This window comes from Stenella coeruleoalba (assembly GCF_951394435.1).
Source record: "Stenella coeruleoalba genome assembly, chromosome: Y".
Classification (NCBI taxonomy): Eukaryota; Metazoa; Chordata; class Mammalia; order Artiodactyla; family Delphinidae; genus Stenella; species Stenella coeruleoalba.
The window spans coordinates 1,004,485-1,022,614 of NC_137168.1; the positions used below are offsets into that span (position 1 = coordinate 1,004,485).

General features: G+C 39.0%; 1 pseudogene across 1 annotated transcript; it reads right to left on the reverse strand.

Moving 5' to 3' along the window:
• Positions 1-1,824: 1,824 nt before the first annotated feature.
• On the reverse strand, positions 1,825-15,097 carry LOC307181072 (sodium-dependent organic anion transporter-like; annotated as a pseudogene). Its single transcript has 4 exons — positions 14,715-15,097; positions 5,165-5,283; positions 3,294-3,382; positions 1,825-1,854 (listed from the first exon to the last, which is right to left on the reverse strand). The product of its transcript is annotated as a sodium-dependent organic anion transporter-like (transcript).
• Between the last annotated feature and the right edge of the window lie 3,033 nt (positions 15,098-18,130).

Consider the following 18,130-nt stretch of genomic DNA (forward strand, 5'->3'; position numbering starts at 1 on the left):
ACTCTGCTGAATCTAGTTTCACACATTTATATAACAATGAAAATCTCCCTAAATCAGTGAAGAGCAGTTTTGATACTTTAAAATAGTTTTTTATACAACAGCTTTATTGAGATAAACATAAAATTCTCCACTTTTAAAGTACACAACCTAGTGGTTTTAGTATACTTAGAGTTGTGCAACTCTCACAGAGTTGTGTCAAATATCAGATAATTTTTTTTCTTCAGAATTTTCTAATTTTAAAAAATTTCTACAGTGAACATATGTTGTATTTATAGTAAGAAAAAATGCTTGAAATAAATTGAGAGGCATGAAACAAAATATAGTGAAACTTATTTTCCTAGAAGAGTACAGGTGCCTGAACCTTATCCAAAGTATTAATTACTATATTAAAATTACTATTATTATAATATATTATTATTTCTCCATTGACTTCTTGGCACATTTGATGACAATCAATAGTCCATAAATATATTTTGCTCTATTTCCAGAGTCTCAATTCTTTTTTTTTTTTTTTCCTTTGCAGTACGCGGGCCTCTCACTGCTGTGGCCTCTCCCATTGCAGAGCACAGGCTCTGGCGCAGTCCCAGCGACCATGGCTCACAGGCCCAGCCTCTCTGCTGCATGTGGGATCTTCGCAGACTGGGGCACGAACCCGTGTCCCCTGCATCGGCAGGCGGACTCTCAACAACTGCGCCACCAGGGAAGCCCCCAGAATCTCAATTCTTTTCCATCAGTCTCTCTATATATCTTCATGTCAATACCACACTGAGGTCCAAAATGGTCAAGTGACTTGCACAAATCTAAGTCTTCTTATTTTATGATCAGAATGTATTCCTTTCAAGGGGAGGATTTTGCCAGAAGGATTGGGTAGTGGCATTTTTCGTGGATAGGACAAATTTGTGAAATAAGTGAAAAATCTGATAATAAGCATCCAACACCTCTTACACAACCTCACAGGCCCTGTGCTGGTAAGCTGTTGTTTGAGATCTGCCCTGCCTGACCATCCTCCACTCTCTTCCCACCACTCCTTCAAACACCAACAATTTCTTACTGCTTTGTTCCCTGTTCTTCTCTCCTTCAAATGAAATTTACCCATTCTTCATTAGAAAACCTGAGCTAATATTAATGGAAAATGAGATAGTACTGAATATACTGATATCTTCTCCCAAATGAAGACTGTCTCTTACTTTTGTTAACAGAAACAAACAAACAAAAATCAACCAAAAATTTTCCTAGTGGTCTGAGTTTTAAACCAGAGAGAGAGGAAGCAAGACCCAGAATATTTGGGAGAAAATCAGGATGTTGGCAAGCTCCCATTCACATCATGTAAACAGCAAACTATGCACCCAGTTCAGCATCAACCTTGATTTGAAGTGATTCAGGGTATGGAAGAAGATGGTCATGAGGAACCAAAACAAAATAAAAACAACGCAATGTACCATAGATGTGTTCTGGGATCATTTTTACTGCTCAAATATAGGGAAAGACTGGGCCTCTGCCTAACAGGAAGATGCTGGAACACACAAAGGCCTCTGATTGTAAAAATCCTCCTTTAACTTTCTCCCAAGAAAGGGATATCAAAGTTTAAAATTTACCAAAAGCAACTGATTCAGAAAATAAATCAGATCTAAAATTAAAAGAGGACTAGGAATAGAAAATGAAGACATCCCAAAATAATGATAAAAGTGTCCTAGTTTTAACTAAAGTGCTCTAGACTGTTCATACATATTACTAAATATTTTCTGCCACAGCGCCTATGGAATAGCCAAATGGTTTTTAATTTGCCTATGGTTTTCATTTACTCTTTACAGACATACAGAAAATTTATCTGATTTCTCCATTGACAATGATGGCCTAGTAGAGGATATGGAAACACCAAAATCATAATTTTTTTGTTAGATGCCCTTTTTATAAAGTAATGCAAGGTAGAGTACTTGAAAAGTAAGAGGTTCCCATGATCATACTCTCTCCTCTTGTTTTGTAAACAAAATTATAACCACATGCTGACACAGTGGAAATTTTCTCCTACTGAAATAACAGTAAACTCACCATGAGCAATCCGAATCCACAGCATCTAAGCCTTCCTCCAGCTGCCTGTGCTCAACTGATTTGTCTGCTTGTCAACGCTTCTTCCCATTCTCCATCTCACTGGAGGAATAGCGAGAGTTTTTTAGTCTTGTGCCAAGCTGGGGAAGCATTATCTATTCGCGCAGGCAAATGTAGTGGCATGTTTTGTCAGGTAGAGCCAAACATCAAGAGCTTAAACTGAACCAAACCATAAATCCCAAACTAAAATAAACTGAGATTTATTTGCTGAACCTCCAGTTAGCTCCAAATGTCTTTCTTTATAAATGTAGAAATAAAAACATTTTTTAAATCTTCATGAAAGCATGTAATCTTCATGAAAGTATGTAATAAAAGTCTGTATCGTCTAAAACAATGCATAACTGGAAAAATGGACAAACCCTATAGGAGATGGACACCATTGTTGAGAATGCCTCCACTCAAGCCACATAATACGCGCAGGCCCAGCGGCCATGGCCCACGGGCGCAGCTGCTCCGCGGCACATGGGACCCTCCCGGACCGGGGTACGAACCTGCGTGCCCTGCATCGGCAGGCGGACCCCCAACCACTGCGCCACCAGGGAAGCCCAAGCCACATAATTTTAAAAGCTATTTAACACGGACATTGGCTTGTTTCTCTAGCACATAAAAGACAACCCTGTGAAGTTAAGAGGAGGTAGGGTGTTCCACCTCCCATCATTCCAGGGCCAGACTCCTTAGTGTGTTCTGGATGATTTCATTTTGACAATTATTCGTGTGGTCAGCAGCCCTTGCTCGTGTGTACAAACTCCATCTTTAGAGGTTCCCCCAGGAGTGCTTCCAAAAGACATCCCTTCATTCTGCTGTTCCAGGAAATCAGCCACACTCCTAAACGCTGAGTCCCAGTTCATACAGACTTGGACAGCCTTCACTTGAGAGCACCGGTGTGAAGCCTTGTGAACAAATTGGTGCTCTCTGGCCACACGCAGGCCTAAGGTTTTCTGTCACTAAAGCATGAGTTCCATGGTTTGCAGGGTGTCATAAGCCTCAGTGTAGGGTCCCATGGGAATGGAGCAAGGCTTAGTGTGGAGGAAATATGGTGGTTGGATCCAAAAATGCAGGACATGTAAAGAAAACAGTGCTAGGTGTGGGGTTGTATTTGATTGGCCCATTTGTTCTGGTCATTGCCTACATCTATTTGTCAAGTCTCTGATTCTGAAATGTGCTAACTGTCCCATGGAGTTGCTTACCTTAAGAATAATTTTGGATTGTTTTGGCCACCTATAATTCCCATAGACACCGAGGGCCACAGGAATGGTCAGGCACACAAGGGTAACTCCTGAAGAGAAGAAAAATCTGTCAGATGGTATCCCCTCTCACCCTGACTGCCCAGTCCTCAACAACTTATGTCTATTTCAATTAGATAAAAGCTTTAATTAAAGATGCATTTTATTTCTGCATCCACCTCCAAAATAAATTTTTTAAATCTTTATAAGACAATCTTTGAAGGGTATATGATACCACTGAATGCCATCACACACAGTCTATCATTTCTCTCAGAATCCCTCAACAATCACATGGAATTTTAGACACAACTGAAAATGTAAGGATTAGAAAAAAGGAGGACCCTTTTATATCTGCAAAATTCTCTGGTTGCTATGTATGGAGTTACCACTCTACAACTATAGCTATTATTTCTCTATTTGAAGCCAATGGGTGATTTGCTTCGCAAAGTAAAGAATATCTATTACAAGACAAAGATGGCATTTGCTACAGAAACCAAAGCAAGTTCTCATATTTCCAAGCGTAGCCAGGTAACTCAAAGGCAGGTAGAGAAATACATCTTTTAATTAACATAAGAGAATAAGGACAGGCTCAACAGAGCAGAAGTCTACTTGCCAATAGGATCCATACACTGACATTTTCCAGTGCCACTTTCCAAACCTGCTCACTTGCAATACTAGCTCCAAAGTCACATGAGTTGTTCATATTTGGGGCTTTAATTGTTTACAAGTGACTTTTAGAGTATATTATTAAAACAGAATATGGTAATAACTTAGTGATAAGAAAAAGTTGCACATAAAATCATGATTTCTAAATTAAGATTTAACTCAAACTTTACAAATTTAATGGGCTTCAGCTGTTATCAGGACATGGCTCTATTCATGGTTCTGAACTATGGGCCATGGGTTGTAAGCTCTGTAAGTAATTACTTGAGACTCCAGATTGACACTTTGGAGTTTACGAATCATAGTTTCTACCAATTCTCCAAAGACTCTGATCAAACCAGAATAGACATCATCTCACCAGGTTTTTCTTCCAAGCCTAGTAAGTTCACAGAGCTCTCAGAGTTTAAGGAGATAATGAAAGAGATATGGGTGTGATTGTGACATGTGGATATGCTTTTAATACTCAATAGGAATCATTATGTTGATCAGTAAAGAAGTCAAGGCTCACAGGTGATGTAAAAGGTGGAGCTGAGGGAACTAAGGTCTCATTAGAGGCACTGTGATTCAGTTAACCTGTGGGTCATGATGAGTCTAATTGCTTTCTAGGGAATTATATAAGGGTTATTTGTTTTTTTAATAAGTAAGTTTTCTGGCTTTGTTTTCAAAAGTGAATACTTGCAGGGGTTCAGAGCTTGGACTTCGCAGTCAGATTCACGAGTCAGAATTCTAGTCTGCACTTACCAGCTGCACAACCTTGGTCGAGTTACTTCACCTCCCTAATTCTGAAAATGCAGGATATGGAACTGGTAATAGAATCTATATTGTAGGGTTATATGGAAAATTAAATTAGATAATATATTAAAACCCCTGTATAAATGAGACACATAGTAAACAACAGCTATTATTATTACCATCTCCATTACTATTATTATTTCATGTCACAAGCCCAATACAGACCTATGTTTTTTTTTTTTTTTTTGCTGTACACGGGCCTCTCACTGTTGTGGCCTCTCCCATTGCGGAGCACAGGCTCCGGACGCGCAGGCTCAGCAGCCATGGCTCATGGGCCCAGCCACTCCGCGGCATGTGGGATCTTCCCGGACCGGGGCATGAACCCGCGTCCCCTGCATCGGCAGGCTCTCAACCACTGCGCCACCAGGGAAGCCCCAGACCTATGTTTTGATATGAAATGGTGAGATTCTGCTCAAGATTCCAGGACAAGGTGTAGAGATAAAGGTGGAGGGGCATCATTCTCAGGGCAGCCACTGTGGAACAGGTTGTCATACTGATGCTGAAAGTAAAATTAAAGTAGTTGCTTAAGATGGAGAGTTTGAAATGAAGAATTTAGTCCTTACAAAAACAACTTCTGGGGTACAACTTCTTAGAGATTATGTAGGGCAAGTTACTTGAAACTCCCTCCTGTTTTATTATTCAACAAATGATGACTGTATTTGTGGCCTAGAAAAAAGTTTCTTGCAGTTCTTGCCATCTATCAATTAACTCATATTTTATGAGCATTTACTCGTCCTAAACATTCTGCTAGTCACTATAAGATTCATATTTTTCCTTATACGGTTCTCCTTTATTGATATATAATTCATAGACAATAAAATTCATTCATTTTAAAGTATCTTTTAGTATATGTGACTACTATTCTATTTCCAGAATCTTTTTATCACCCCAAAAAGAAGCTCCGCCCCATTAGCAGTACCTCCCCATAACCTTCTTCCCCCAGTCCCTGACAACCAGGAATTGATTTTCTTCCTTATAGGATTTTGTCCCTATCTGATAAAACCAGCAACAAAATCAATCAGTAAAATTAAGGGAAATAAGGTAAATGGAAATGAGATATTCTTCAGGCCAACAAAATACTTTATCTTTAAATCACTGAGAAAATTACACAATCTGTTTAAGCACATACAAACTGTTTATAGATACGATTAATGCTGCTCTACAGATGAGGCAAGGCACGGGGAACATCATGCAACACAACCCAGTGGTAAAGCAAGAGTTTGTTCCCTTCAACACTAGGCTTCAAGAGTCTGGGATTGTTTTAATATTCATTGTTTAAGTTCTCACAACAGACTGCCTTGCACATGGTATATGCCCAACCTGTGTTTATGGTGCAAATGGCCGAGAGACTGAGGCTCACTACCTCCCAGCCCACCAAGGAGGGGAAGGAGATCCTTCGTAGGACTAAGGTCTCTTCCAGAGACAGCAAATGTCTTCCAGCACTTGATCAGGCCTGCAAGTCATCCATCATTCTTCCTCATAATATGAATCACCAATGTTTCCATCTAATTACCCTGGCTATAAAATAATCTGTCTGTGATAACTTTGACATTTTCTATCAGAACAATGTTTATACTCCCAGCAAAGCAGTAACCATTATACTTCAATGATATTGAAAATACTCCTTCTGTACTCTCAGTCATTGCTGGTGAAAATGCAAAATGGCACAAGCCCTGGAGGGAGTTTTGTAATATCTAGCAAAATTACATATGTGTTAATTCTTTGGCCCAACAATTGCCCATCTGGGAATCTAGCCCAAAGATGCACTGTCAAATATTTAACTAATTGGTGACCCCCTTCAGAAAACCAGACTTAGGTAATTCACAAGTATTTGTATATATCTCTTTTCCTCTTTGTTTTCATTTGAACAATCCTGTTTCATAGCTGCTTGTTCAGGGAATAGAGGTTTATTCTTTGTTGCTTTCTTTTTAAAAAATCAAAGGATACAACTTACTCTGCAGCTTTGCTGCTTTTGTTTTATTCTCCACTTAATATCATAGGCATTTTTCAGGACAAAAGATATAACAAATTTATATTTTTTAAAGAACTGCAAGTACAATATAAATATGCCGTAATTTCTTTAATCACTCCATTAATGATGAAAAACTTGAGTTTTCTTCCATTATAAACAATGTTATAATAAACATTCTTACATATATTTCACTTTAAATAATTCTTTTCTTTCTGTAGAATAGATTCTCCAAAGTGGAATCACTGTGTCAAAAGTCTATGTTTTTATTTTAATAGGTACTACTGATTACTTTCAAAAAAAGCTTGTTGCATTTCACAATCTTGCCTACACTGGAGGCCATCAATCCCTTTTAACTCTCATGAGAACACTGAAAACTGCATCTCACTCTTCTTTTGTTATACACCTGACTCTCTACAAGGTTGTGCTTTCCGTCAAGTTTATTACCTCTTGTATACCCCCTCTCAACAGCCTTGCTTGTCTGATTATTTTCTCAACTTGTAGGAGCTGCTTTAAAATTAGGGTACATGTAATCAAATGTAATACAAATATTTTTGCCAAGCTTATTTTATATTTTTATTATGCTTATGACTTTTGTCATGGTAAATAACTCTGAGCTAGTCAAATCTGTCCATCTGTCAATTTTTTTTTTCCTGGCTTCTGAGTTCCTTGTCTTGTTAAACATTCCCCCCTCTCCTGAGGTTATTCAAATATTGCCACCACTTTTTACATTTTCATAGGTTTATATTTTACATTTATATCTTTAACCAATCTAAAATCTATATTTTATATTGTGTAAGGTATGAAACTGATCTATTGTCTTCTATATTGTGAGGCAAGTGTGTTAAATTTTCCAGATAAACACTTTTCCACTAAACTGAAGTTCCAGCTTCATTATACATTAAATATATGTTCAAGTATGTTCAAAATGTCATTTTTTCCTAAGCAAATACCAGACTTTTAATTATGGTGTTTTCATAGTGTATTTTGGTATACGATAGAGCAGACACTTCCACGTAAGTCTTTCTTTTCAAGCTTTTCTGAGCAGTTCTTGCAAATATTTTACTCCATATGAGATTTAAAATTATGTTATCTTATCTTATCTCCTCCTAACTAGAGAGCAGGTGAAGGAAGAAAAGCAGCTTGCCACAGCTCTCAAACCTCTGTATCTATGAAGAGTGTGTTTGGAATGCTTCTCCAACTTCCTAGTCTATGATAGTGCTACATTCCTGGCTCTTCATATCACCACATCCTGAAAGGAATTCCATATTATGTCACTTTGATCTTGAACTTCTGTTGAACTAGCAGAGCATTTTCCTCCTGTATGGCTTTGGCTCAAACACCAGAAAGGTAAGATTCATGACTGTGAGAAGCAAAGTGTAAGATTATATCAGACTGATTCTATATCCTTGATTACACAGGTTACTACTTCCATCCTTTATACAACTACCCATAACGTTCACAGTAATGGTCAAGGAAGGCAACAGATGACCCTGGTGCTCTGCTGACAGTTATAAATACCACCAAAGCTGGAAAAGCAAACAGTGAATGTGCCAGAGTACATTGGATAGTCACACCTTTTGTTTTAATGCCATGAAATTCCAATGTAACATAAACAGAGCATGTGGTCAACTGAGTCTCTTGGCTGTTCACATATAGGAAAATTGTTGGCAAAATCTAACTTCAATATAACAAGATTCCACCTGCACTTAGAAGAATGGCATAACTATCTGCAAACTACTACAGAGAATAATGAGACAGATTCAGCAAGTGTGCAAAAACGTAGAAATCCTGAACCTCCTTTAAAACATGAAAATTATACATATATGCATTATATCAAAATGTAGTATTGATGAGTATACCATTTTGCAGTTGGGATTTAAATTATACACATGTTATTTTAGTTTGAAACCAATAAACTCAGGAACTCTGACACTCAAAATTACGAAAGTACACACTTGCTTCCCCACTGAAAAAAATCTTTAAAATTACCTAGCTAGTCAGATGGACATGGAATATGCTATAAGATCAGATCAACAGACTTGGTCCTACAGAAGAATTAAAGGCCAGGTTTTCAACCCCCAAATATACATGTTACTGCTGTCTGCTCCATCTCAAGAACAGTAACCAGCATTTATTGAGTACCACCTGCTAAGTATCAGACCTCATTACATACACTTTCTCTTTTCATCTAAAAGACAACCCTATGGGTGAGTATTATTTTCATTTTATAGACAAGGTGCATAGCATTATAGAAACACACTAAGTCACATGGATTCAATCTAAGTTCTGTCTCACAAGATGATCTTCAGTTCTCCACCAGGCCCTGTCAGACAGACCTGAAGAATCTGAAGTCCTATTTTCAGGGTTTCTGCTGAGGATCAGGAGCTCCTTTAAAGTTCAAAAGTCAAAATTGGCCACTGAATCCCTCAGGCTCTACCACTACCAGTGGTCTTTCTCTGCTGTAGAGGACACAAATATGTCCTCAGGGATGAATAGACCTCACATATCAAAAGTTATCAAACTAGAGTTCCCTGGTGGCCTAGTGTTAGGATTCCAGGCTTTCAATGTTGGGGCCAGAGTTTAATCCCTGGTTGGGGAACTGAGATCCTGCAAGCCACACAGTATGGCCAGAAAAGAAAAAAAAAGTTATCAAACTAAGGACAGTGCAAGCTATCCTGAGTTGTGCCAATAAACTGATTGCATTTCAAAAGAAGCTTTCGTAACACACAGGCAATCAGAAAATTTCCTTCAGTCATTCACTCTCGTCTATCAAGCACCTGTCACCACCAGGCTAGCACTAAGCATGCAGAGGAACAAGCCCTGGAGGAGCTCAGAGACCTAGTGAGGCTGAAAGTAGCCCAACTACTACAGTGTCCTCCGATAGATGACAAGAAAGCATTGCATATTTAGTGCTATAGGACAGAGGAGAGGCATCTCTGTTGAATAGTTTCAGAAGAAACACTAAAAACTGGGGTGGGAGGGGGGGTGCTTAGATTTTATAATTTGCTTTTCTTTTCCTATTGTCACAAAATACTTAAAAGAGCCTCAGATCCATTTCTGGTTTATACCCAAAAGAATTGATAGCAATGACTCCAACTGACATTTGCACACCCGTATTCATGGCAGCATTACTTACAGTAGCCAAAATGTAGAAACAACCCAAGTGTCCATCAATGGATGAATGGATAAACAAAATGTCTTATATACATACAATGGATTATTATTCAGCCTTAAAAAGAAAGGAAATTCTGACACAATCTACAATATAGGTGCACTTTGAAGACATTATGCTAAGTGAAATAAGCCAGACACAAAAGGGCAAGTGTTTTATGATTTCACTAATATGAGATATCTAAAGCAGTCAAATTCATAGAAATAGAAAGTAGAATAGCTGTTGCCAGGGCCTGAAGAGAAGGAGAAATTATTGTTTAATGGATACAGAGTTTCAATTTGGAAAGATGAAAAAGTTCTAGAGATGGATGGTCGTAATGATTGTACAGCAATGTGAATGTATTTAATGCCACTGAACTGTACATTTAAAAATGTTAAAATGGTAAATGCTATGTTATGTATATTTTATCACAATATAAAAAAGGACCTCATATGACACAAATGAACTTATCTACGAAACAGAAACGGACTCACAGACATAGAGAACAGACTTGTGATTGCCAAGGGGCAAGTGGGCAGGGGAGGATGGATTGGGAGTTTGGGATTAGTAGATGCAAACTATTATATGTAGAATGGATAAACAATAAGGTCCTACTGTATGGCATAGGGAACTATATTCAATATCCTGTAATAAACCATAATGGAAAAGAAAAGAAAAAGAAAAAGGGACCTCAGAAAGTCTAACCCAATGATTTTACAAATGAGAACACAGGTCCAGAAAGGTAAATTGCTCAAAGGCACATGGCTCCTTGAGCAGAGACTAAAACACAGACCCCTGATACAGTGCTCTTTTGCCTGACCCTTATAATAATAACTCATAGAGAATTTTGTACCAGTAAGACTCTAAGCACTTTATATATATTAACTAATTCAATCCTTACAACAACCCATTTATGTTTCTCCCTATTTTAGTAGTGAGGAAACTAAAGCATAGAGAATTTACATAACCTACTGAGATGACCCAGTTAGTAAGTGATGGATCTACTTTCTGGTGCACTTAACTATGACACTGTACTGCCAGATCTCAGTTTTCATGTCCTACTGTCCAAGGCAAGAATTCTGTCCATCCTTAGTACAGTACATTGCAAAAAATGTCCCCATTTCCTTTACCCGCACTTTTCCATGCCCTCTGCATTATGACTTTGCAGTTCATTCCATTGAGAGGCAGAATCTACTTCTCCAGTCCTTGTAACTCGGCTGGCCTTGCAATCTGCGTTAGCCGCTGCAATGTAGTGGAAGTTATGATGAAATGCTTTCAAGCTCAGGCCTCAAGAGACCTTATAAGCTTTCCAGACACTGTCATTTGGTTAGGTCTAGGCTAGCCTGCTAGAGAATGAGAGAACACATGGAGGAGAGCCCAGTTGTCCCAGCTGAGGCCATCTGAGATCAGTCTACATTTAGCCAGTCCTGGACATGTAACAGAGCCCTGCAAAGATGAGCAGAGCTCAGTCCATGGGCAGGATAATTTTAAGGCTCTTCATACATGTGGGCCAACTGCTTTCCAGAACAGTTATATTGAAGGATGATTGGAGGAGACAGATCAGGCCAGTTGTCATTGCAGGCTGTGAGGACAATGAGCAAAAGAAAGTTGGAAAAGTGCTGGGTATGTTTAAAAACAGTTAATAGGGACTTACCTGGTGGTCCAGTGGGTAAGACTCTGCACTCCCAATGCAGGGAGCCTGGGTTCAATCCTTGGTCAGGGAACTAGATCCCACACACATGCCGTAACAAAGATCCCACGCCACAACTAAGACCCAGCGCAGCCAAAATAAATAAAACTAAAATCTATTAAAAAAAAAAAGAGCAGTTAATAGCTCATTTTGACAAAAGACCAGTTGTACTTAAGGGCTTAATGGTAAATAAACTTGCAGGAGTTTGTTAGACCCAGCTTAGGTTCTACCCAATTTAGCAGGTGTTGAGAAGCCTTCACACATATACTAATGTTCCTTTTCACCTCACAACACCATACAGGAAGTACTATGATTTGCAGTTACAGAAAAGAGGTCCCAAGTCAGGATATAAAGACAGGCAGCCTGACCCCAGAGCCTGCCTTACCCACTTACTACAAAACCATGAAGCAGAGATTGAAGGTAGAAGAGAACATTGTGAAGATACTTCAATTGACCAAGAAAGAAATTGTGGTGTCTGACCTGAGGTGATGGCAGTGGACAGATAGGAAGCAATAGCTATGGGTGACATCAAGAGGGTGGGCTACATACTAGCCAGAGAACTAACTAAAGAAAGTGAAGCATGAAGGGAATCAGGGGGTGGGGGTGCAGGACTGCTAAGATGATGAGCCCAGGTGACTGGGAGGATGACTGGTGTCAGCATCAGATACTCAGAATGCAGAAACTGGTTCACACATGTTCATTCTGAAACACCTTGGTTGGTGTGAACACATGGAGAACTGCAAGTAGATTGAATGAAGCACGGAGTTAAGGCATGAGAAACACACTTAGATTTAGTGCTCATCTCAAGAGCGCTAAATCTAAATTTCCCCATTTGTAAAATGAAGACGTTTTACTAAATGCTCTTGGATTTTTTCTGGTATGAAAAATAGAATTTTTGTCAATGACTGTCTATTGAGTTTTGCTTAAAAGTTTTCTTTGCTGGTAATTAAGTCAGAAAAACATAATGAACTTGGATATTGTTTCACTCGATAGTACTGAATTTCCTATTTGCAATTTTTACTGAGAATTAAGATATATTACTCTTGTATCTATAAGCTTTTGAAAATCTAATATTTAGTCCCCATTTTAAAATTTCATTTCTTAAAATTTAAATTTTATGCTTGTTTTTGTTTGTGAGACTCAAAATCAAAATTTTAAGAAAAATGGGAAAGTAGCTAATATTTACTACATACCTACTCTGTGCCTGGCGTCCTGCATATATCTTTCCCCCTTAAAATACATCCTTGTGAGGAACAGGTAATTTTAACCCTGTTTTACTAATAAGGCATATAGGTTAAATAATTTGACCAAAGTTAAAAGCTAATTAAGGGAAGTAAAATGAGATTTATCTTTTATAGACTTCCTATTAATTGGTGTTTTTATTATAATTTTGGCTAATAAGAGATGTAGGTAATAAATGTTCTCTTTTCTAGAACAGAAGTGTTTGAGAACACTGTTTAAAGATTTATGTTCCTACTCAGAAGATCTAGTTGTGTTAATAAATGGCATTGAAGAAAGTCCCTAAATTGCTGACTGATGAGAAACAGATGTGCCTTTAAATCTGAGTTCTGCCATACTCATTTGTAGGATTTGGCACCATACTTAACCGATCTGACACACAATTTTCTCAGCTGTAAAATTCAGAATAATAAAAGGTCATTTACAAGGTTATTTTGAGAGTCAAGAAAGGAGAGAAAGAAAATACATGAAAGCATAAACCTCCTGACTATCAGGATACTTAATAAATGTCTTTCCTTCTTCTTTCCCAAAACTTTCAGGCCCTGGAATTTATCACTGTTATGTGGACTTTGTGTAAAGAATATTTGTCATTTCCTAATTATTATATTAATGGTCAACTTTACTGAATTTGAATTAGTGCACATTAAGGAGGTTTTTTAAATTAGCAATGCAAGTGATTCATTTCAAATCTTTGATAAGTGGGTAACTAAAAACATATGCCATATGAAAATTAATTATTGGCCTGCTTGGCATGAACTCATTAAAATTAATAGGTGAAATAAGTTCCATATGCTGAACATGCAGCACATGCAGGAAACTAGAAACCCATATCTGCAGCTGACTCAGTAACATCAACTCCCAGCACAGTCAGCACCTCTGATTCATTCATTCACTGTATAATAAATCTCAACCAAATGACATACACATCAAACAAAGATTAAAATTTGTAAGTAGTTCTTTCCCTGGGCAAAATGTGAAAGAGGTTTTTTGGAAGTAAGCAAAGATTCTAGAAAGACCACTGTCATTTTCTCCAATTGTGACTCCTCTATTCTTTATTCAAATGCCCTTTTTTCCCCATCAAAACAAGCACTGCAAAATACATGTGATTAATTCAATCTCATTAAAATGTAAATGAATGATAAAGCTTAATCTTTCCCAGGCGTATTTATCTACACCATAATTGGAAATAAGGTCACTGGCTTAAATGAAAGGAGGGAGATTCTAGTAATGAATGTTAAACATCTGCAAAGCAACAAGAAAGAACAGTTTTAGTCATAAGTCTTTATGTTGCTCTCCAAGTCAACTCAATAGGCCACTCAAAACAGGATGCATCTATCACATACCACTATCCACTCCCTTATCCAGTTCCCCAAAATACTTATCTCATAAAGTAGGTGTTCAGGCATCACTTGCTGATTTGAGCCATGAGGCCCTCATTCTGGTTATGCCACTGCCACCACCACTGCTACAATAGCTACCAACAAGTATCCTTAGCTTCCTGGGATTCTGCCCTGGGAGACTGTGCAACCAGGACTGTTGCTAAAGTCATCAGTGTGAATGAGAATGAGTTCATGCCTAGGAAGGGCCACTGGGTGAGGAAGGAGACCTGCCTTCATTATTGCATATTAACCAAACCCCTCTATTCAGAAAAGCGGTTGCCAGTAAAACAGAGGACAATCACAGCAAAGTAAATTCTAAGCTCAGAAAAGGAAAGTCCTTCTAGGACTGAACAAGTCTCTGTAACATGTTTCTCACTGGAATCTCTACCTAGATTGGCAAAGTTTTTAACGTGAAGGTGTCAGTCCCCCCCATCCCCACCCCCACCCCAGACAGAGTGCTATCAGGGGAAGACAGCTGAGCTTCCCTAGTGTAACTTACCTGAGATCCATATCTCCATCAACCCAGTAGGTGAAAATGTTCGAGGTGGTTCCCCCTGGGTAGCACCCCACGATGAGGATAACCATAGCTTGGACTGGCTTAAGGGAGAAGCAAGAGGCATGAGCCCAAATTGGCAGAGCAGTCGTACAGCAATTCCCCAGGGTCCCCTGATGTGTGACCAGAGCCTCTGGATCTCCACAGAGCATCCCAAGGAGAACATGGGCAGGCCGATCATCACGGCTGACACCACTGTGAAAACAAGTTCCAGGTTCCCATAGGTCTCCAGCCCCACTGGCAACTCCTCCTCCAAACTATTGGCAAGGCAGGCTGAGCTGCTGGAAAAATTTGCTCTCATCTTCTTATCTCCTTAAGCCAGCATTACAAATGAACAACTGCTGCGATGCTGGGCAGGTCTATCCTGCCACATTTTGTAATACTTCCACCAGGTCACACATGGAGGATCATTCCAATAGCTGTTGGCCAGTCAGGTGATTCACCCTAATCTGATCAATTTATTCATGAGTGGCATTATAAAAGTAATTACCATGGGCATGAAACATATAATAAACTGTGATAAGTAAGGCTTTCCACTTCTGTTCTTACTCACCAGTGAATATTCAAGTGAAATGAGACGACAAGCAAACATTGTCAAGTGGAACAGCTGGTATGTCATCAGCAATCACATTGTGTTCCAGGAAAGAGGTTGGATGGCAAGGCATAATTTCTCCAAACTCAGTGGAGATTTGCAAAAGCCAGGATGCAATGTTTTTCAGAGAGCAAGGCTAACTCTGGAAAAAACAAAGGCAGCTAAGCCAAAACCACACCTCAGAGCATTAGCAAAACTCTTCTGCTGAAGACATTAAAACAAAAGGCCAGTTAAGGAAATGTCAGCAGGGACTAAGGATAATTTCAAGAGAGCTTTGGAATTAGTCTCACTTTTTATTCTTTCTATTTCTATTAGAATTTGTGTCTAAAGCCAATAATTAAACACCTGTAAGACTAATATGGTATTAAGCACCTGATTTGTCTCATGAAACATGTGGTGACTCACTACTGAACCCAAAATAATTCAAGGGAGCTGTCACTTTCTTTTGAAGAATAGAGTCAGCTTTGAGATGCCACAACCCTGGGTCTTGTAGTGAGGTCTGGGATTTCAGCTATAAATGTAGTAAAGAGCTTGTCTTGAAAGCTGAAGACAGAGCGTGAGGTTAGCCTCTGACTGCAATGACCTGGGCCTCCTCTGTGTGCCTTAACCACACAGACACATGTTTTGTTGGCAAAACCAGACAAGGAATATATGGTTCCACTAAACTGAAGCTTCAAAACACTAGATGCCACACTCTTTCTCACAGAAAGCTATGTGTTCCCACCTAAATGATGCAGACGGGTGGTCAAGATGAGGGGGAATGGAGAAAGGAGAGAACTAACATTTTTTGAGCACCTAATAAATAACAGAGGCATGCTAGGTACTTTACACATATGTGGCTCTGTGGGGTGAAGCAGAACTTTTTTTTAACCTTATTTAGTAAGAAGGTATCAGATTATTTCTGTCTGGATATTGTCAAAAAGTCCCTTGGTTAAAAAAAACAAGTCCTTCCTTGTTCCCAAATCACCTGAAAGACCCTTCTTAATAATACAAATTTAAGTTTAGTAAGCCATTCCTGATAGATGATGAAGTGATATGAACTTTGGTGATTTGCTTGGTACTCAGCTCTGATAGCTGGGAGGAGTGGGCTAAATATGCAAAATGGACTTAAGGAGTCTCCAAAGGTGAAGTTGTTCTTGGCCTTGCCTTTTGAAATTCAGCGTTATCAGAATTTCTCAAATGAATTAGGATGATTCCAACTGAGGTCCACTGGTAGGAAAATATATTAAAATCTAGTTACACATCAAGAAAGGAAGTGATGTCTGGACTGGTGACAAGTTCCTCTGGATCCAGTTGTCTTGACACAGATATCACAGTGTGATACAGGACACAATAACTGAGTAGATGAATGTAACCAGTAGACAAGTAACCTTGAGAGGTCAAGCTTGGGCACCACCAAGTTGTGTGCAAGGACCTGGACCAGAAGGGGCATGCCAGCAGTGGGTGAGCACTCAATGGCCTCAGTAGAACCAATTTATTCAAAAGGTCTCAACAAAACAACAGCATTTGAGACCAGGACCTACCAGTGGACTGGTCGTGCTTTTCTGAGTTTCTCTCCATTTGGGGTTGACAAGAGGCTCCTTTGGAAGAGTAAGCACCTAGAGTTCTTAGTAAATTTGTAAAGGAGATTTTAAATAGGGGACCCCAACCCTATTTACATGTAGAGATTCTAGTGATTAATTAGAAAATTTTAAAATCTAAACTTACAACCCATGCTAGCAAGGTGGATTGTGAGATACCATTTAATCTTCATATCCAAACTAAGAGGTAAGTATTATCATTCCCCACTTCACATATAAGGAAACAAAGGCCTAGTAAGGCTTTTGTGATTTGTCCAAGGTTATTAGGCAAGTTAGTTGTAACCCTGGGGTATTGAATCCCAGTCTAATTCTCAGCTTACATTTCCCTGAACCACACTGAAGTGGAAACAATGAAAGTAGTTGGTAGCATGATCATGCAGAAAATCCTGGCAACCCTTAGAAATAGCTCAGGGATAAAACACTGCTATTTGGCATAAAGATGAAGAAACCAAATAATCCCTAATCTCTAAATTTATCTCATATGCTCACAAGCTTAAAATACACTTGAATATGTTCAACATACATGTACCCTAATTTTGAGATCTAATTCTACAAATCACAGGAAATGTTTCATGTATTTCTAATCTCTGCAGATAGAATTAGAGGTTAAAGATTTTCTTCAGGAAAACCAACTAAACAGCCCACCTTCTTCAGGTTGAGAATGTAAAGGCAGAGTGAAAGTGCCAAAAAGAAAGGTGATTAAATATGGCTAAGGAATTGTTTACAAAACTCTGAAAATTAGCACAACACGAAACTTCTAGAAGCTTGAAGAACATAAAAAATCCTATAGGGCTTCCCTGGTGGTGCAGTGGCTGAGAATCTGCCTGCTAATGCAGGGGACATGGGTTCGAGCCCTAGTCTGGAAGGATCCCACATGCCGAGGAGCAACTAGGCCCATGAGCCACAACTACTGAGCCTGCGTGTCTGGAGCCTGTGCTCTGCAACAAGAGAGGCCGCGACAGTGAGAGGCCCACGCACCGCGATGAAGAGTGGCCCCCGCTTGCCACAACTAGAGAAAGCCCTCGCACAGAAACAAAGACCCAACACAGCAAAAGTAAATAAATTAATTTAAAAAGGATAGAATTCTTTAAAAAAAAAAATCCTATAGGTTCCACCTCCTATACTGTTGGTGGGAATGTAAATTGGTGCAGCCACTGTGGAAAATAGTATGGAGGTTCCTCAAAAAACTA